This window comes from Rhodnius prolixus, unplaced genomic scaffold (genome assembly GCF_049639745.1).
Source record: "Rhodnius prolixus isolate KJV_2025 unplaced genomic scaffold, Rpr scaffold_3, whole genome shotgun sequence".
Taxonomy (NCBI): Eukaryota; Metazoa; Arthropoda; class Insecta; order Hemiptera; family Reduviidae; genus Rhodnius; species Rhodnius prolixus.
The window spans coordinates 22283842-22299642 of record NW_027411603.1 but is presented as its reverse complement, the minus strand read 5'-3'; the positions used below and the strand labels follow the sequence as shown (position 1 = coordinate 22299642).

At 34.6% G+C, this 15801-nt stretch overlaps 1 long non-coding RNA gene across 1 annotated transcript in view; it reads right to left on the bottom strand.

Annotated features, from left to right (window-relative positions):
* Window positions 1-15208, bottom strand: part of LOC141452627 (uncharacterized) — a 57972-nt gene extending 42764 nt beyond the window's left edge. The window contains exon 1 of the long non-coding RNA XR_012457502.1: window positions 14615-15208. This is a non-coding gene — a long non-coding RNA (uncharacterized lncRNA). The remainder of the gene's footprint in view (window positions 1-14614) is intronic.
* Window positions 15209-15801: the final 593 nt, after the last annotated feature.

The following is a 15801-nucleotide window of genomic DNA, read 5'->3' as shown; positions in this document are numbered from 1 at the left end:
TCATTATACATTTACGAGTAACTAACGCGTGCTTCTTCCAAAACATTATTTACGTCCTGAGTACCAGAACGGTCAACAGTTCTTCTTCTTCACCTTCCATCAGTGTAAACACACTTTGACCCACTTTCTCTCACTCCGAAAGTCTTCTCTCTCTGTCTCTAGCCAATCGAAGACAAGATGCAATATCCTGCCTTCGTGCAGGAATGAAGGCTAAACCTATTGTGTTTGTGGTTTGATATCAAATATCCAATGGGAAGGCAAGTAGAAGTGACTAGCAAAACAAGCGGCTCCTCATAGGACACGCATTCCTCTTATACCAGACATCCTCTCTCTTCATTCCACTAACCATTTTCCTTTAGTATTTTCAAGCCTTAGATTTTGTGGCCTATAATCTCATTATCAGACTCAATACAACATTGATTCAAAGCTGAACATTGTTCATTGAAAGTCATTCAAATTTAACTAATATTAGAATACAATTTTTTTTTTTTTTTTTGGCGCATTAACAGCTGAGGTCATTAGCGCCCGGAGCTTTTTCCAGTGCACTGCCGGCCTCCGGACAGTGTTCTCTCGTTACATACAACACTGTCCATCACCGGGCAGTGAGCTGTAAGAAGCTCCTAGGAAGAAAAAAATCTAAGGGTCAGCAGCTGGATTCGAATCCGGGACCTCCGCGTGGGAGTCCAGTATGCTAACCTCATAGCTAATCCTTTCCCTTACAATTTTATTAAAGTAGAAGAAAATTAATGAGAAATTTCGTTGTAGACTGATTATACCACAATATAAAATAATCATTTCAAATAATATTAAACTAAAAAATAAACTTCATAATTGAGACTAATATTTCTCAAAATAAGGGATATTACCAAGCATCAAGCAAATTAAAGAGTATTAATCACTTTATAATAAATTATTATAAAACTTTGGGAAAAAATCCCTTTTCATTAAGTAAATAAGTTGGTAATCGATTTTTTTAAGTATCGATTAAAAAATAAATTTGGTATGAACACACACGATTCCTCTTAAGAAGTTTACGTAATTACATTTCTTGAAAGTTAAAATTTTAATAAAAAATTTTTGATTTCAATATTAAACATGTAAATTTTGAAAATATCATTTTTGAAAAATTGTTATAAAATCTATTCAGTGAAGTATTATTTCTAGAAAGCCCTTTTTTTTTGTTTTAGAATTCGAGATTTCACAAAATCGGAATTTGATACAAATTAAGATTTTATTGGCTGCTTGGTCGAACATCAGTGGAGTTTCTTTTAACCATTTCACGAAAGTGCTAAACCTGAATTTTACAGTTATTTGAGTTTGTACAAGAAATTATAGATTTATACTATACAAACAATTAGTACACCGATTTTTAAGCTAATTTCAGTTTTTAGAAACTGTGGAAAAACTGAAAAATTGATTCAGTAAAAAGGCTCATTTCCTCTGGCTAATTTTAACCAAAAGCTTATAGTCGGAGCCGATTGTAAAACTTTATTTAACTATTTAATTTAAAGTTTCTTTTTACTATTTTTCTTGTTTTAAGTCAACCAAAGTTTCAAATTCACAACAAATCGAGTCTTTATAATCGAAAATACTTCTTCAGATTAAGATGCTCCGTTTTAGGAATAGGGAGATTTGCATTTTTTCGGACATTCCTGGCGGCACTGAAAGCCTCACTTCCTTCAGAACCACCTCTTCCCTGGTCTGGGAATGTAAAAAAGCCCTAGAACACTGGCTTGGCACAATAAAGTTCGACTGGATTGGGTGCCAGGCCATGTGGGGATTAAGGGGAATGAATTAGCTGATCAGTTGGCCAGGAATGGAGCTAGTACTCCCTTCATTGGCCCGGAACCAGTTCTGGGGATCAACAAGGGTGCAGTTCGTGCGGCTCTCAGAGACTCTGGATCTGGAGAGAACATGAAAAGAACTGGGTGATGCTTCCTGGGGTCAAACACGGCAAGAGGGTTATGCCCTCGCTGTGTAAACAAAGAACCAAAGAGACTCTGGGCTTGGGCAGAAATCAGATTGGTTAAAGGCCTATTCACGGGGCACGGCAGGTTCAAAAAGCATCTGCACAAGATAGGGCTTATTAGCTCGGAACGTTATGCAGTTTGTGCCAGGAAGAGGACGAAACGGCCTCTCACCTGTTATGCGTTGCAATCGAGAGACTGCGCTATGATATCTTCGGACCTTTGAGACCAAAGAAGATTATAGCGCAGAAGGAACTGGTAGAGAAAGTCCTCAACCTCCTTAGTAGGGGAGGTTTAGTCTACTAGATCTAAAGGGGAAGGCACAATTAGCCTCTTGTGGCTGCGGTGCCGTGGGACATAGTTCCCGTCCCGCCTTTACAAAGTCTAAAAATCTAATCTAAGAAGCTTAATTCTATGTCTCTAACCTTACCCTCAAGACCTGGCAAGACGTTTTCAATCACGGAATTTTGACTCCAAGTTTAGTAAACATTAGCAATTATGATCCACCCGACACTTAAAATAACTAAGAAAACCTCTAGTAATTTAATAAAATGAATTCTCCTCTTTCAAAAAAAGTGTTAAATGAAAATATACGAGGGTCGTTTGAAAAGTCCATGCAAAGTCAGAGAGATAGCACTACTGGCGCGTATCGAGGTTATGTTTAGTTAGTAGCATCTCTTGGAAGAACACACACCAAGTTTCAGCCAGATCGGTCTATTTCTTTGTGTTTGGCATTCGTTTGAATCGAGGAAGTCGAGTGATTTTCAAAAAAATGGACGAAAAAGAATTTCGTGAGTTGATTAAACACTACTTTATGAAAGGCAAAACGCCTCAGGAGACTAAAGAGAAGCTTGATAAACATTATGGTGACTCTGCACCTTCGATTAGAACAGTTTATAAGTGGTTTCAAAATTTTCGGAGTGGCCATATGGGCACAAGTGACGCTGAACGTTCTGGACGCCCTGTTGAGGTAAGTTCACATTGTGATCAAAGAAGCTCTAAGGAATAATTATTTTGTTTCAGCCTCATACTTTGTTTCACTTAGTAAATAATGGAAATGAAATCTATACATAAAAGTATAGTGTAACCCAAAAAAATGAAAACGTTTGAAATTGATATAGTTTTGATATTATTTCAAATAGGAGGTATGGCACGGAGCCCTATTTTGGGGTTTCCAAATGCCTTATGAGTGCGGCCATCAAACTATAGGTGCAGAGTAGGTCTCAAGAGTGGTGGTTGGCCACTACTGGGGGGCAGAGACAGGCGAAAAAGTTTATTACCGGCTGACTGCAGACTAACCTGCAGACAGGTGCGCGGCTATCAGGATAATTGTAGGCCTATTAACTGGCCACTGCAGGCCCAGAAAGCGCATGCATCGCTAGGGCCTAGCAGATGATAGCCTTTGTAGGTTCTGTCAGGAGGAGAAGGAGGAAACGGCACCGCACGTGTTGTGTCAGTGCGAAGGGCTAGTCTGGCTCGGGGAGGAAAAACCCAAGGCCTGAGAGCTTTACCCAAGAGTCGCTCTCCAGAATTAAGAGTCTGATTAAACGAACGGGTTTGGAGAGTGAGCTGTATAGTAGTGGGAGCTACAATAGGTCCATGGGGTCGCAGTGGCGGCGTAGGCCTTTAAGGCCACCCTGCTAGAATCTAATCTAAATAAGAGGTACGAACATTTTACATCTATTCGCGTAATTAAACCATAAATTACTAAAACATAAATTGTAGTAAATGTGTGTAAGAACTGTTGGGATTGTGAGAATAAATTAATATTTATTTAACTGAGAGAAAATTGATATAGACTGAAAACATAATATTATTGGCCATTAATTCGAATTTAAATTCTAAAATTCACTGATCTGTTAATATTTTAGGGTCCCAAATATGTGAGGACATATTGCCAAACAATTATTAGGTTATCCTTTTAAAATGACATTTACAAAATCTGATTAATTACTTAGATATTAGTTCGAACGATTTCAATTAATTATTTAGTTAATAACCGATGAGTTTATTTAAACAGTATTTGATTGCAATTAAAGCACGTGTTAAACAAGAACAATTAATCTTATTAATCGACTAAAAGTTTACTGTGTGTGATGGATTGTTCTTTTTCCTCTTTTTACTATCGAATCCAGAAATGTTAATATGGATCAATTCCATTCGTTGAGCCTGGATTAGGTAGTCAGCCACAAGGAAAAAGACCTCTTTCTTTGTAGTTATTTAATAGTTATGTATGTGGACATATATCCAGTTCCTACTCCAACTTATAAAAGTGCTTGTTGCTAAGTAGTTGGAAAGATAAAAATATTGATTGATCCATCGACGACACTTAAATTGGTAATCAAACGCTAAGTCCTGAAAAATAGGCAATTAATTTATTAAAACATTTATAATGTTTTTTGATTCTTCTTTTTAGACAGAGTGTTTAGATCATACAGCTTACTTCTCGAAAATGGCACTGTTTAGGGATATATTTGACACCAAAAATGCATGAATTTACATTTTTAATCATTCGTGCTTCAAAAGCACAGTCCCGTAGAAGTATCTTTTTGATTTCAGTACGTAATTCTTGATATAATCGTAGTCGATTATCAGCTAGTGCTTATCCCTAATTAATTCTATTTTACAGGAAACTTGATCAGGGAGGTAACTTCTCCATTTCCTAGATATTTTGTATTGTTCAAAAAATGTTTTTTTTTTTTTTTTTTTTAGAAGACAATAGGGTTTTTTATTTAACTAGTTATCTATTAATTTTATTCGGGGCGGATGTTGGTCTAGTGGTCAAGAGCGTGGTTTTGTAAGTGGGAGATCACCAGTTCGAATCCCGCGTATGACTACTTTTTATTTGTTAGAAAAAAACTGTTTATAGTACAGTTTGTGCTTCTGCATTATTAATTTAATTATTCTCTCACTATGTAGTACTAATTGCATCAGCTTATTGGATTTGGCACTGTGAACAAAGGCCTAAGTGCCCAATAAGGAGAGTGGTTTAAAAAAAAAAAAAATTTTTATGCAACAAAGAAATATTTAGGATTTCCCTAGTGAGGATTCGGCCAAAATAATAAACAGCAACTCTTTCTTTTTGACTGAATCCTCTCTAGTTTAATCCTAAATATTAATAGATTACGGTCACTAAAAGATAGTACAAATTCATTAAATAGTTATTTATTTAACAAGTGTGGAAAGTAGTACTTTTCCTCACTTCGCTCGCTCGTGCGTGCAAACCCTGCCTCGCGTGAGGAAAATACTTGACACTCGAGTTAAATATTATATTTTTTCTGCAACCATTAGATTTATTAACTAAAAAAATTAAAAATTTCATTTTTACAGTCTACAAAAAGTAATTTATTTATTATAAACATTTATTGTTATATTACAATTATTTACATTACTTACGTATTCACATTACTTATTACATTTTCTGCTGTTTCTTTTATTGATGGAGTGTTTTCTAAACAGGAATCGCAAGAATCCATTTTAAATTTCTATAAGGTAACACTATAACCTTTTTAACTGTTATAATTAAAAATATCTAATTATTTATTAAAGTATTATTTTTATTTCTATATTCCTTTCAATTTTTATTTTATTTTTTAATATTCGTTTTTTAATTATTTAGTTACGTTAAATAAGCTTATTAAAGTTTTACAGAAAATATTTATGTTAATAACAAAACTTCTTATATCAAGGAAGCACAATAAAGTTTTTCCACACACTAGTGCGGAAAGTGACACTAATGGGAATTTTTCCCCACTAGTGTGGGAAGTTGGGCATTACACAGCTGATTTTAATTGAGTAATGAGAACTTCCCTACATGGTTGCAGAAAAAGAATATTTGTTTGATTTTCTTTTACTCTCAGCTGCATCCGCGTTGGAATAAGAATTAAGTTGGGTTCTGTTGTAGATAAATTTTCATTTTTTGATTTTAAGGCAATTTGATATTTAGAAAAATATTTCTTCACCGTTTTCGTTGAAACAAATTATACATTTCATTTTGCTGAAAATTTGTTTCTGGCTGGATAATTGTGAAATGAAAACAGTTTGGCCAACTGTTCGAGGCGTTGAAATATATATATATTTATGTTACGTCTAGTTTATATTATAACAAAAAAAAAAGAAAAAAGAAAACTGTAGAGCTAAAAAGGTCCTGCGGCACCAGGTATGGAGATGGGCGCGCGGCACCCACATCCAAATTATTGATGGAGTTCTGGTGGCTCGACTGAAGCAGAGAGCCAGAGTTAGAGAACAATGGTCGTGTGGTCCAGGTTGCCATGGTGACGTTGGCTCCCCTAACTGTTCATATCTAGCTCTCTCTCTTACGTTGTCTCACTTGCAATCTTCATCAACCCATAACTCTGGTGCAGCGCGATTCTCTTTACCGTCTTTAAATATCCATGTTTTAATTCTTTTTTTTGTTTGTTTATATCTGTATCTAAAGGTACATAATCATGATACAGTGGAACGAAGGCAGTTAAATTTCCTGAAGATATCGTTAAAATTACCACGTAAAACCTCCGGATTCATATCTAAGATAGGAAACAACAATGTCTTATCTCTATATAGAAACTTTTAAATGCGTTATTTCTTGGTGGTTAAAGATATTAGATGAAGGCTATCTCGTGCTTGTTATGATGCTCATTTAGCAGGGAAATCTAACAGAAGAATTTATTTCAATCGAGCCATTCATCTAAAAGGAATGATGCATTTCTCAATGCTCAGGAGTGTTCATGATTTTATCTAGCATCAGCAATTTTTACCGCAATATCAGCACGCTAAGGTTTCGCTGATCACTACTTGTGACTGAGAGTACCTGACCGTGGATTAGTAGCTAGTTCGAATTTGCCAGCTGACAGTTAAGTTATGACCACGAGATGTAAGATACAATAAAAATAAGTGAGAGCCCTTAGGTACGGATTTGACCTAAGAAATCTTGTCCCTTTTTATCCGAAAATATTGTTATTGAAGTTAAATAACTAATATTGAAAAAATAATCGCGGGCCGTTTAAATTCATTACGCAGCCGGATCTATGGGCCGTATGTTGGCGGCCATGCCTGGGTTAGACGTATAATGGAGTCCATGCGCAAATCCCTGGTTCAAAACCAGGCTGCTGGCCTTTACATCTTTCTAGGAACATTTTTCAGCTCATTGTCCGGTGATGGAGAGTGTTGTCTGTAATCAGAGAATACTGTCCGAAGGCCAGCAATGCACTAAAACAAAACACTAGACGCCAATAATCTCAGATGACGCGCTTTAAAGAAAACAAAAAAAAGAAGATAATATTTTCAATGCAACTACGGCTCATCTTTAACGAAAATAAAAGAATGGATCTAAAACTGACGTAAAACCACTGTTTAATTAGTATCCAAAACCACTTAAAAACGGCAGGCCATTTAGATAATCAATAAATTCAAATCTTTGTAAAAAGTTGCAGCAGTGAAATGCACATTTAAATTAAATTGCTGACGATACTGCAATCTTATCATTCCGATCCTCTTATCGCTACAAGGGCTCTTCGAATGCACTTTAACCTCTTAAAGGACTGGCTTAAAAAAATGGCGAATCAAAACTAACATTACCAAATGAAAACATATACTATTTACTCTTAGGCGAAAAATACTATCTCCTATCTTCATCTACTCCTGTTCCAAATGCGGACAAAGTACGCTACCTTAGAGTGTACCCAGACAAACGGTTGACATGGAATCCCCATATTAGACTGAAAAGACAAGAAACTAACCAACACTACAAACTTCTCGCCAGAATACTTGACAAACGAAACTTAACCTACAAAACAAAAGACTCTTATTCCTGCTGTTACTGCGACCTATTTGGTCATACGGCATCGAAGTATGGGAATCGACTAAGCGTTCGAATTCTTTACACCTCCAGACATTACAGTCGAAAAAATTACTTAACGCTCCATTCTACGAGGTCTGTAAATTAAGTAATGAGACTGATTTTTTAAAAAAAGTTTATTCAAAAAGAATTACAATTCTATATTGTCACCTTCAAAATAACTTCCTTCTGAAGCCACACAGCGCTGGAGACGTTTCTTCCACTCCTCAAAGCAGTGCTCGAACTCCGTTACTGGAATAGCCTTCAGCTGGTCGGTTACAGCCGTTTGAATGTTTTCGACTGTCCCAAAATGAAATCCCTTGAGATGATTTTTCAACTTCGGGAAGAGAAAAAAGTCACAAGGACTCAAGTCAGGCGAATAAGGAGCCTGAGGAGCCACCCAAGACTCGTCACCAGTAATAACACGTTCCAGAAAATGGGGATCATTTTCAATTGAATCCAAAAAGTCAAGGCACCTTTCCTTCCTGTTGTTCTTCTGGTCTTGCGAAAGGTTTTTTTGGAACCATTTTTGCGCAGATTTTTCTCATCCCCAAATTCATTGGTCAAAATTTAATGACCGAGAGGTTCTTGAAAAACTTCGAAAAAGGGTCATTCGTGTGAGATCAAACATCAAGAACAAGTGGGTGTTACATCACGATAATGCTCCTTGTCACACATCAATTTCAATAAACGAGTTTTTGGTCAGTAAAAAAACATTCCTGAGGCTCCTCAGCCTCCTTATTCGCCTGACTTGAGTCCTTGTGACTTTTTTCTCTTCCAGAAGTTGAAAAATCACCTTAAGGGAACTCATTTTGGGACAGTCGAAAACATTCAAACGGCTGTAACCGACCAGCTGAAGACTATTCCAGTATCGGAGTTCGAGCACTGATATGAGGAGTGGAAGAAACGTCTCCAGCGCTGTGTGGCTTCAGAAGGAAGTTATTTTGAAGGTGACCAATATAGAATTGAATTTTATTTTTTAATAAAAAAATTTAAACAAATCAGTCTCATTACTTAATTTACAGACCTCGTATATTTCTAAACTCCCCATTCATAATGACCTCAAAATCTCTTTCGTTAAAGACCTTGCTAACACTAGTTTCTTAAAATTTCATTCCTCTACCGCAGCTCATCCTAACCCTCTCATATAACCTTCTTCCACATCTTCTTCTTAATCTTCTTCCACATTACCAGGTAATCCTCCAAGGAGATTGAAGAGTAGATGGCCCCGCGATCTACTCTCCTCATAAGAGCGGTGTAGTAAGATTCACGACAATGGAGTGACACAACTGGGTGCCTTCTCCGATCCATATTGATGTTATTGTCTTGTCTTTTATCACATTTTCTTTTGCAACAGTTGTTGCAGTTTCGAATTTCAATGAAATATTAAAAAAAAAAATATCAAATTTTGGTTCTAAACAAAAGTTTATTTATTTAAAAATAACCATTTTTACTAATTTTCTGATTATTTTGTTTTCATCCTCAAGGAAAACTTGATTTATAAAAAGGGGAAAAAAGCCTGACAACGTTCCAAAGAGGAAATTTTCATTTTCTCTCAATTATTCGAGAAGGTTTTTAGTTTAAAAATAATTTTATCTCTCTGCATGTGACAGCATTGTTGGACGATAATTTTTTCAAGAGATTAAATGTCGTACTATACTTTGATTTATTAACTGCGAATGCTGTTCACAGACACAAAAAAAAAGTCCTTCTCAGCATGCCAGCAAAAACAAACGCAGGCATGGAAAAAAGATTTTTATTTAATACTGCAAATGCCGTACCAATTATGCCAATCGTTTTTCAAATAATCATTTCAATTAAAAAGTTATCTTGATTATCATTTGTTGTACTGTCGTATTAATTGTTCGTTTGTTATTGTTCCAGAACATTAAGTTCCTGTAGAGAGGCATGAACCCCACGATTGCTCTATTATTGCAATTTATATGATATGTAATGAAATCTATATTCAGTTGCGTACTGATAGTGATCCAGAAAGTATGACTAAAATAGATATTTTCAGGAAGAGAAGGAAATGGCCTCTTCTTGTTGTTCGATTGCGTTGAGTGATTGCAAGGATCGAAACGGGGAAGGCCCAACAAGCCTCTAGTGGATGCGGTGACGTAGGGATATACTAGGTCCCGGCCCACTTTCGTAATCTTAATCTTACTAATTAATAAAGAAGATGTAAAACAACTGGTTGGTTCCAGAGAAACCAGGATAAGAGAAGCTAATTCCAGAGGTGGTAAAGTTTTAGATAAGGCCAGTGAGATTAACTTCATATGAAGCTGCGAGTGCTATAGTTTAGAGAAGTGTGATGGCTGCGAGTGTTGAGAACTCTACAATATAGGGAGAGAGTTGGGATTGTACATTTGTAATTAAGCTTCAAGATCAGCTATTGCTGAGGCGTAACTAGCACGGAAAACTTAATGTACTTCTACTAAAAGTAACTCTTTGCGCTAAATATACTTATTACAGTTGATTTAAATTGTCTTACAAACTCTGTTCACTAGATAGCTCTTACTTGAAATTGTACAAGCGAAGATATTTGGTGTTGAACAAACAAAACTAAAGCGAAGATATTTGGTGCTGAACAAACAAGACTAAAGCGAAGATATTTGATGTTGAACAAACAGGAATAGAGCGAAGATATTTGGAGTTGGACAAACAGGACTAAAGCGAAGATATTTGGTGTTGAACAAACAGGAATAGAGCGAAGATATTTGGAGTTGGACAAACAGGACTAAAGCGAAGATATTTGGTGTTGAACAAACAGGACTAAAGCGAAGATATTTGGTGCTGAACAAACAGGACTAAAGCGAAGATATTTGATGTTGAACAAACAGGAATAGAGCGAAGATATTTGGAGTTGGACAAACAGGACTAAAGCGAAGTTATTTGGTGTTGAACAAACAAAACTAAAGCGAAGATATTTGGTGCTGAACAAACAGGACTAAAGCGAATATATTTGGTGTTGAACAAACAAAACTAAAGCGAAGATATTTTGTGCTGAACTAACAGGAATAGAGCGAAGATATTTGGAGTTGGACAAACAGGACTAAAGCGAAGATATTTGGTGTTGAACAAACAGGACTAAAGCGAAGATATTTGGTGCTGAACAAACAGGACTAAAGCGAATATATTTGGTGTTGAACAAACAGGACTAAAGCGAAGATATTTGGTGCTGAACAAACAGGACTAAAGCAAAAATATTTGGTGTTGAACAAACAAAACTAAAGCGAAGATGTTTGGTGTTGAACAAACAGGACTTTCTCTACAATTTTTGGAGTTCATAAATTATTATTAAAATTCTAAATTTTCATATTGAGACAAATTTTTAAACCATGCTAACATCATTTACACGGTGCAACTGTACATTACACCGAAATTGCATTTTTAACGGACCTCCATTCTCAGAATTTCTCCAATAAACTCTTCTAAAAGGAAGAAGAATTATTGCCAATTTAAATCTTACTTTTTTAATTAGTTTTAATGCCAACCTTTCTATTTAGAAACTAGGTCATCTTCAGGGCTGTGGAAAATATTTACAGAAATAGAAGAAGTTAGATCGGGATGGAGACAGCTCTCAAGGCAATCAATCACTTTAGACATAACGTTTAAGGGAGATACCTAGGAAACAGATGATAGCCAAAATTTAATAAGGCACCTAACAGTTGAAATTTAAAGTGAAAATAAGGAAGCAAATTTCTGCGGTCTAGAATGCCATTTATTTTGATAAGCGAATCCCCCATTCGGCTATCGAATAAAAAGAAGACAGAAATTCATATAGACAGAAATATACTGCAGAAAAATAGTAGGACGCTACAACAGTATTGGGGCTCGTTCCATTACAGCTCCGCCTATGCACCTGTTCTTCCACATATATTTCATACAGGTGCCTACTTTATACTTTTATCAATATATTTTGTTTTGATAAGGAATATATGTATTCAATTATTTAAAATAGAAAAATAAATATAAATAAAGATGTGTATTTAAATGTTTGGAAGAATGAAAATTAGAGAATTATTTTAGGAATTACTAGGTGCGGTAGCTTTAAGATGTTAATTAAAATCAAGAAAATTAAACCAAAATAAAATTTGAGATATTTTTGTTTTGTTTAGGTAAAAGCCAGAGAAATTTTTTAAACAAAAGAATATTGGCGCTTTACGTTTTATATTCTGCTACATTAGATAAAAGATAATGGTAAGACGGTTTGAGAAGCTTTTGAAGAAGTGCATCATATGGCTAAAGCTTAGAACTATTATTGGGAATAACACTCTGACGTCGTACTATTCCTATTATTCTAAACATTTTACATAACAACTTTTCTTCACCGAACATTTGACTAACACTTACTAACATTATGCAGTTTGTAACCGTACATTACACTACAATGTAATCTTACTTCATCACACCTCGAGCGCAGCTCTAAAACGAATTTTTCAAGAAAAATGATAAAAGTAAAAGTTGAAAATCTTTGATTATATAATCAATTATATGCGGAGTTTAAAAAAAAGCCTAGCAGACATTTTTCGATAAAGTAATTTACCATTGAATAAACTGGAAGTTCCCACTGAGTACACCAGTAGTTCCCATTGAGTACACTAGTAGTTCCCATTGAGTACTCTGGTAGTTCCCATTGAGTACACTAGTAGTTCCCACTGAGTACACTAGTAGTTCCCACTGAGTACACTAGTAGTTCCCATTGAGTACACTAGTAGTTCCCATTGAGTACTCTGGTAGTTCCCATTGAGTACACTAGTAGTTCCCATTGAGTACTCTGGTAGTTCCCACTGAGTACACTAGTAGTTCCCACTGAGTACACTAGTAGTTCCCACTGAGTACACTAGTAGTTCCCATTGAGTACTCTGGTAGTTCCCATTGAGTACACTAGTAGTTCCCACTGAGTACACTAGTAGTTCCCACTGAGTACACTAGTAGTTCCCATTGAGTACACTAGTAGTTCCCATTGAGTACTCTGGTAGTTCCCACTGAGTACACTAGTAGTTCCCATTGAGTACACTAGTAGTTCCCATTGAGTACTCTGGTAGTTCCCATTGAGTACACTAGTAGTTCCCACTGAGTACACTAGTAGTTCCCATTGAGTACACTAATAGTTCCCACTGAGTACACTAGTAGTTCCCACTGAGTACACTAGTAGTTCCCATTGAGTACTCTGGTAGTTCCCATTAAGTAAATAGCTACTTAATAAAAACTTAAAATTGTGTATCTGGCGAGATATTGTTACTCAAATGTTCGGACGTTCGCAAGATTTACTGCAATCCTGAGAGTGATTCTAAAAATTATTAAAAACAGAATTGTTTAACACCTAATGTTAATTGGTAGCGAGTACGCTTAAATGTTTCTGGCGATGATTTATGAAAATGGATCTCAATCTTCGTATTGATTTCCTTACTCTAACCGAACATTGAAATCCATTTTCTACCCTTTTAGAACTCTCTTCCTTCAACAAACAAGTCATTCAAATCTCAAAATTCTCAGATAAAAAAAAAAAAATATAGGTCCAGAGTAATTGCAAAATACAAAGAAAAGCGTTTTTCCTATTTTATAGCCACTTTTGAAAAACACTGAAAACTACAAGTTTCATGATTTTCTGCACACTTGAAAATCCAGCATTTCTTCTAATATCTCTATTTTATAGATGCAGTACAGTGAATTGTACAAAGGGGTCACATTAGACTGGAGCGTATGAATACAGTTCATACAAATATTTTATTAGTGTTCACGTGACCTCTAATGAAAAAAAACTGTGATTCATTGGAATGGAAGCCAATCAGAGAAAGGTACCCACTATCTCCTCGTAAAAATTAATCAATCATAATAATCGATATATACTTATGATAATTATGGATATTATAAGTTGGAGGAAAACGAATATTAATAAAAAAATGTCTCTATATTGAACCCATGCGACTGATAACATTCCAGTGCACCTTGTTCAGGATTTTAAAACAGTAATCATGAAAACACGATTCACAAAGACTAATATATAATTCATTGAGAATTAGAAATGACATAAAGTATAAACTTTAGTTGAAAAAAAAAGATGGAGGCTATACATTTTAGAATTATTTAAAAACCACAAAGAAACCTGTCGAGCTGTATAGAAAGGTTAAAGATAAGAAAATAAATGGATGTAAAGGCAACTTGAATAAGTAGGAATTAAGTTCCCTTTACATGGATTTTAATTTAATGTAAAAACACAAGAAAATTTGTAACGAGCAAAAAGAGAAAGCTAATACAGATGTAATACATCTATTTCCTTCAGAAAACGTTTCAGTTAACTCTTAGAAAACAATAGAGCTTATAGTAATGGCAAGATCCTCCACTATTTAAATAAATAACTGGTGTAAAAAATAAATGGAAGTGAGCCTAATAAATTATTGAAATTGTAATCATCAGTTACTTTGTAATTCATTTAATAGTTATTCACTTACACCAAGTTCTTAAAGGCATTAATTATTTTTCTATACCAATCTAAATTTTTCCACATTATTATCTGCATAAATTTAAATTTCAACAGGAGAATTACAAGTAAATTTGACAACAAATAAATAAAAAAGCATAATTCTTGTAGTGCTAAACGTTAAATATTTACGTTCGTGATTAAACAATGTTTAATTCTTTAAAAACCTAATGATATTTGAGGGCTATTTAGAATTTTGAAAGGAGTTTTCAGTATTCAACGCCATTGATGCAAATCTATTATAGAAACAGGTAATTTTTTTTTTTTTAATTTTAAATAACCTAATTATAGTTTATAAATATTAAATTTGGTAACAAAACATACCTGCCAGATAAAGACGGTGAATAAAGTCCTCGCAATGCGCAGAAGCTAATAATGTCAATCAAAACAACAGAATCCTTTATAATAATTTAACTAGAGAATTTCTAGACCAAAGGATAATGGTGTAAAACATTGTTCAAATTGTAACATCAAGGTTGTTTGCTTACAGAGAAGTGTAGACCGGGATTACTTTCTCTTGGAGGCGGCAATGGAGGCGGGCTAGCCGCCATGTTGATGGACCAGAGGCTGTCTCTTCTATAGTAACAACATTATCCGCCCTTTTCACATACAAAATTTACTTGCTGGGGTGGCAAAACACACCCTATACACTGATGAGAGAAGGTTTGCAAACTAGCTAGTGCGAGTTCGAAATAAATCCACCAGATATCACCACAGTACTGTTTCTATTGCAAGAAATTTACTATTTTAGTTCTACAGATTTCTGTTTTAAATTTTAATTTAATTTTTTTAAACTTTTTGTAAGCAATATGTTACAGAACAGTTGGAATAATTTCTTAAATTACAAGATTAACAAAGAAGACAACTTCTTAATGGTGAGATGTCCTTAAATTTATGGAATTTTAAATAAAACTTACTAACTTAGTTTAAAGTTTCTTTGGTTCTTACAAAACCTGTTTAAAGCACTTTTGCTTCTAAATGATGCTTCTAAATTCTTCTCAAGAAATGTCTCATTATTTTTAAATGAGTGGCAAAAACAAAGTTGAAAGATGAAATAGGAAATAATTATAAAATAGCTTTGAATTTTAAATTATTATTAAGTTGTTTCAACCTTTATTAATTATTATCTTAGACATAATATTTATAAATCTATTTAAATGAAACTTCTATTTTAAATCATGCCCCTTCTTTGTATTATATTTCAAAATGGTTTACTATTTAATCAGAGCTGTTCTAAGATATTTTCATTTGCTGTAATGTTTATATGGGAACATGTTTTTATAACTAAAATTCAAACTCACGTCAGTTTTAGTTAGAAGCAATTCGAATAGATAGCACTTTAAGTGAGAATCTCATAAGATATTTTAATGATTATCTAATTCTTCTTAGTTTGTCCATACTACTGAGTAAGATTAGGTATTGCAGAAACTAATCATGCAGATTTTCGATTATATTATTAAGTTGGAAGTATCCGTCTTGAAGACCTCTTTTTTTAAATTGGCCTTTCTCTT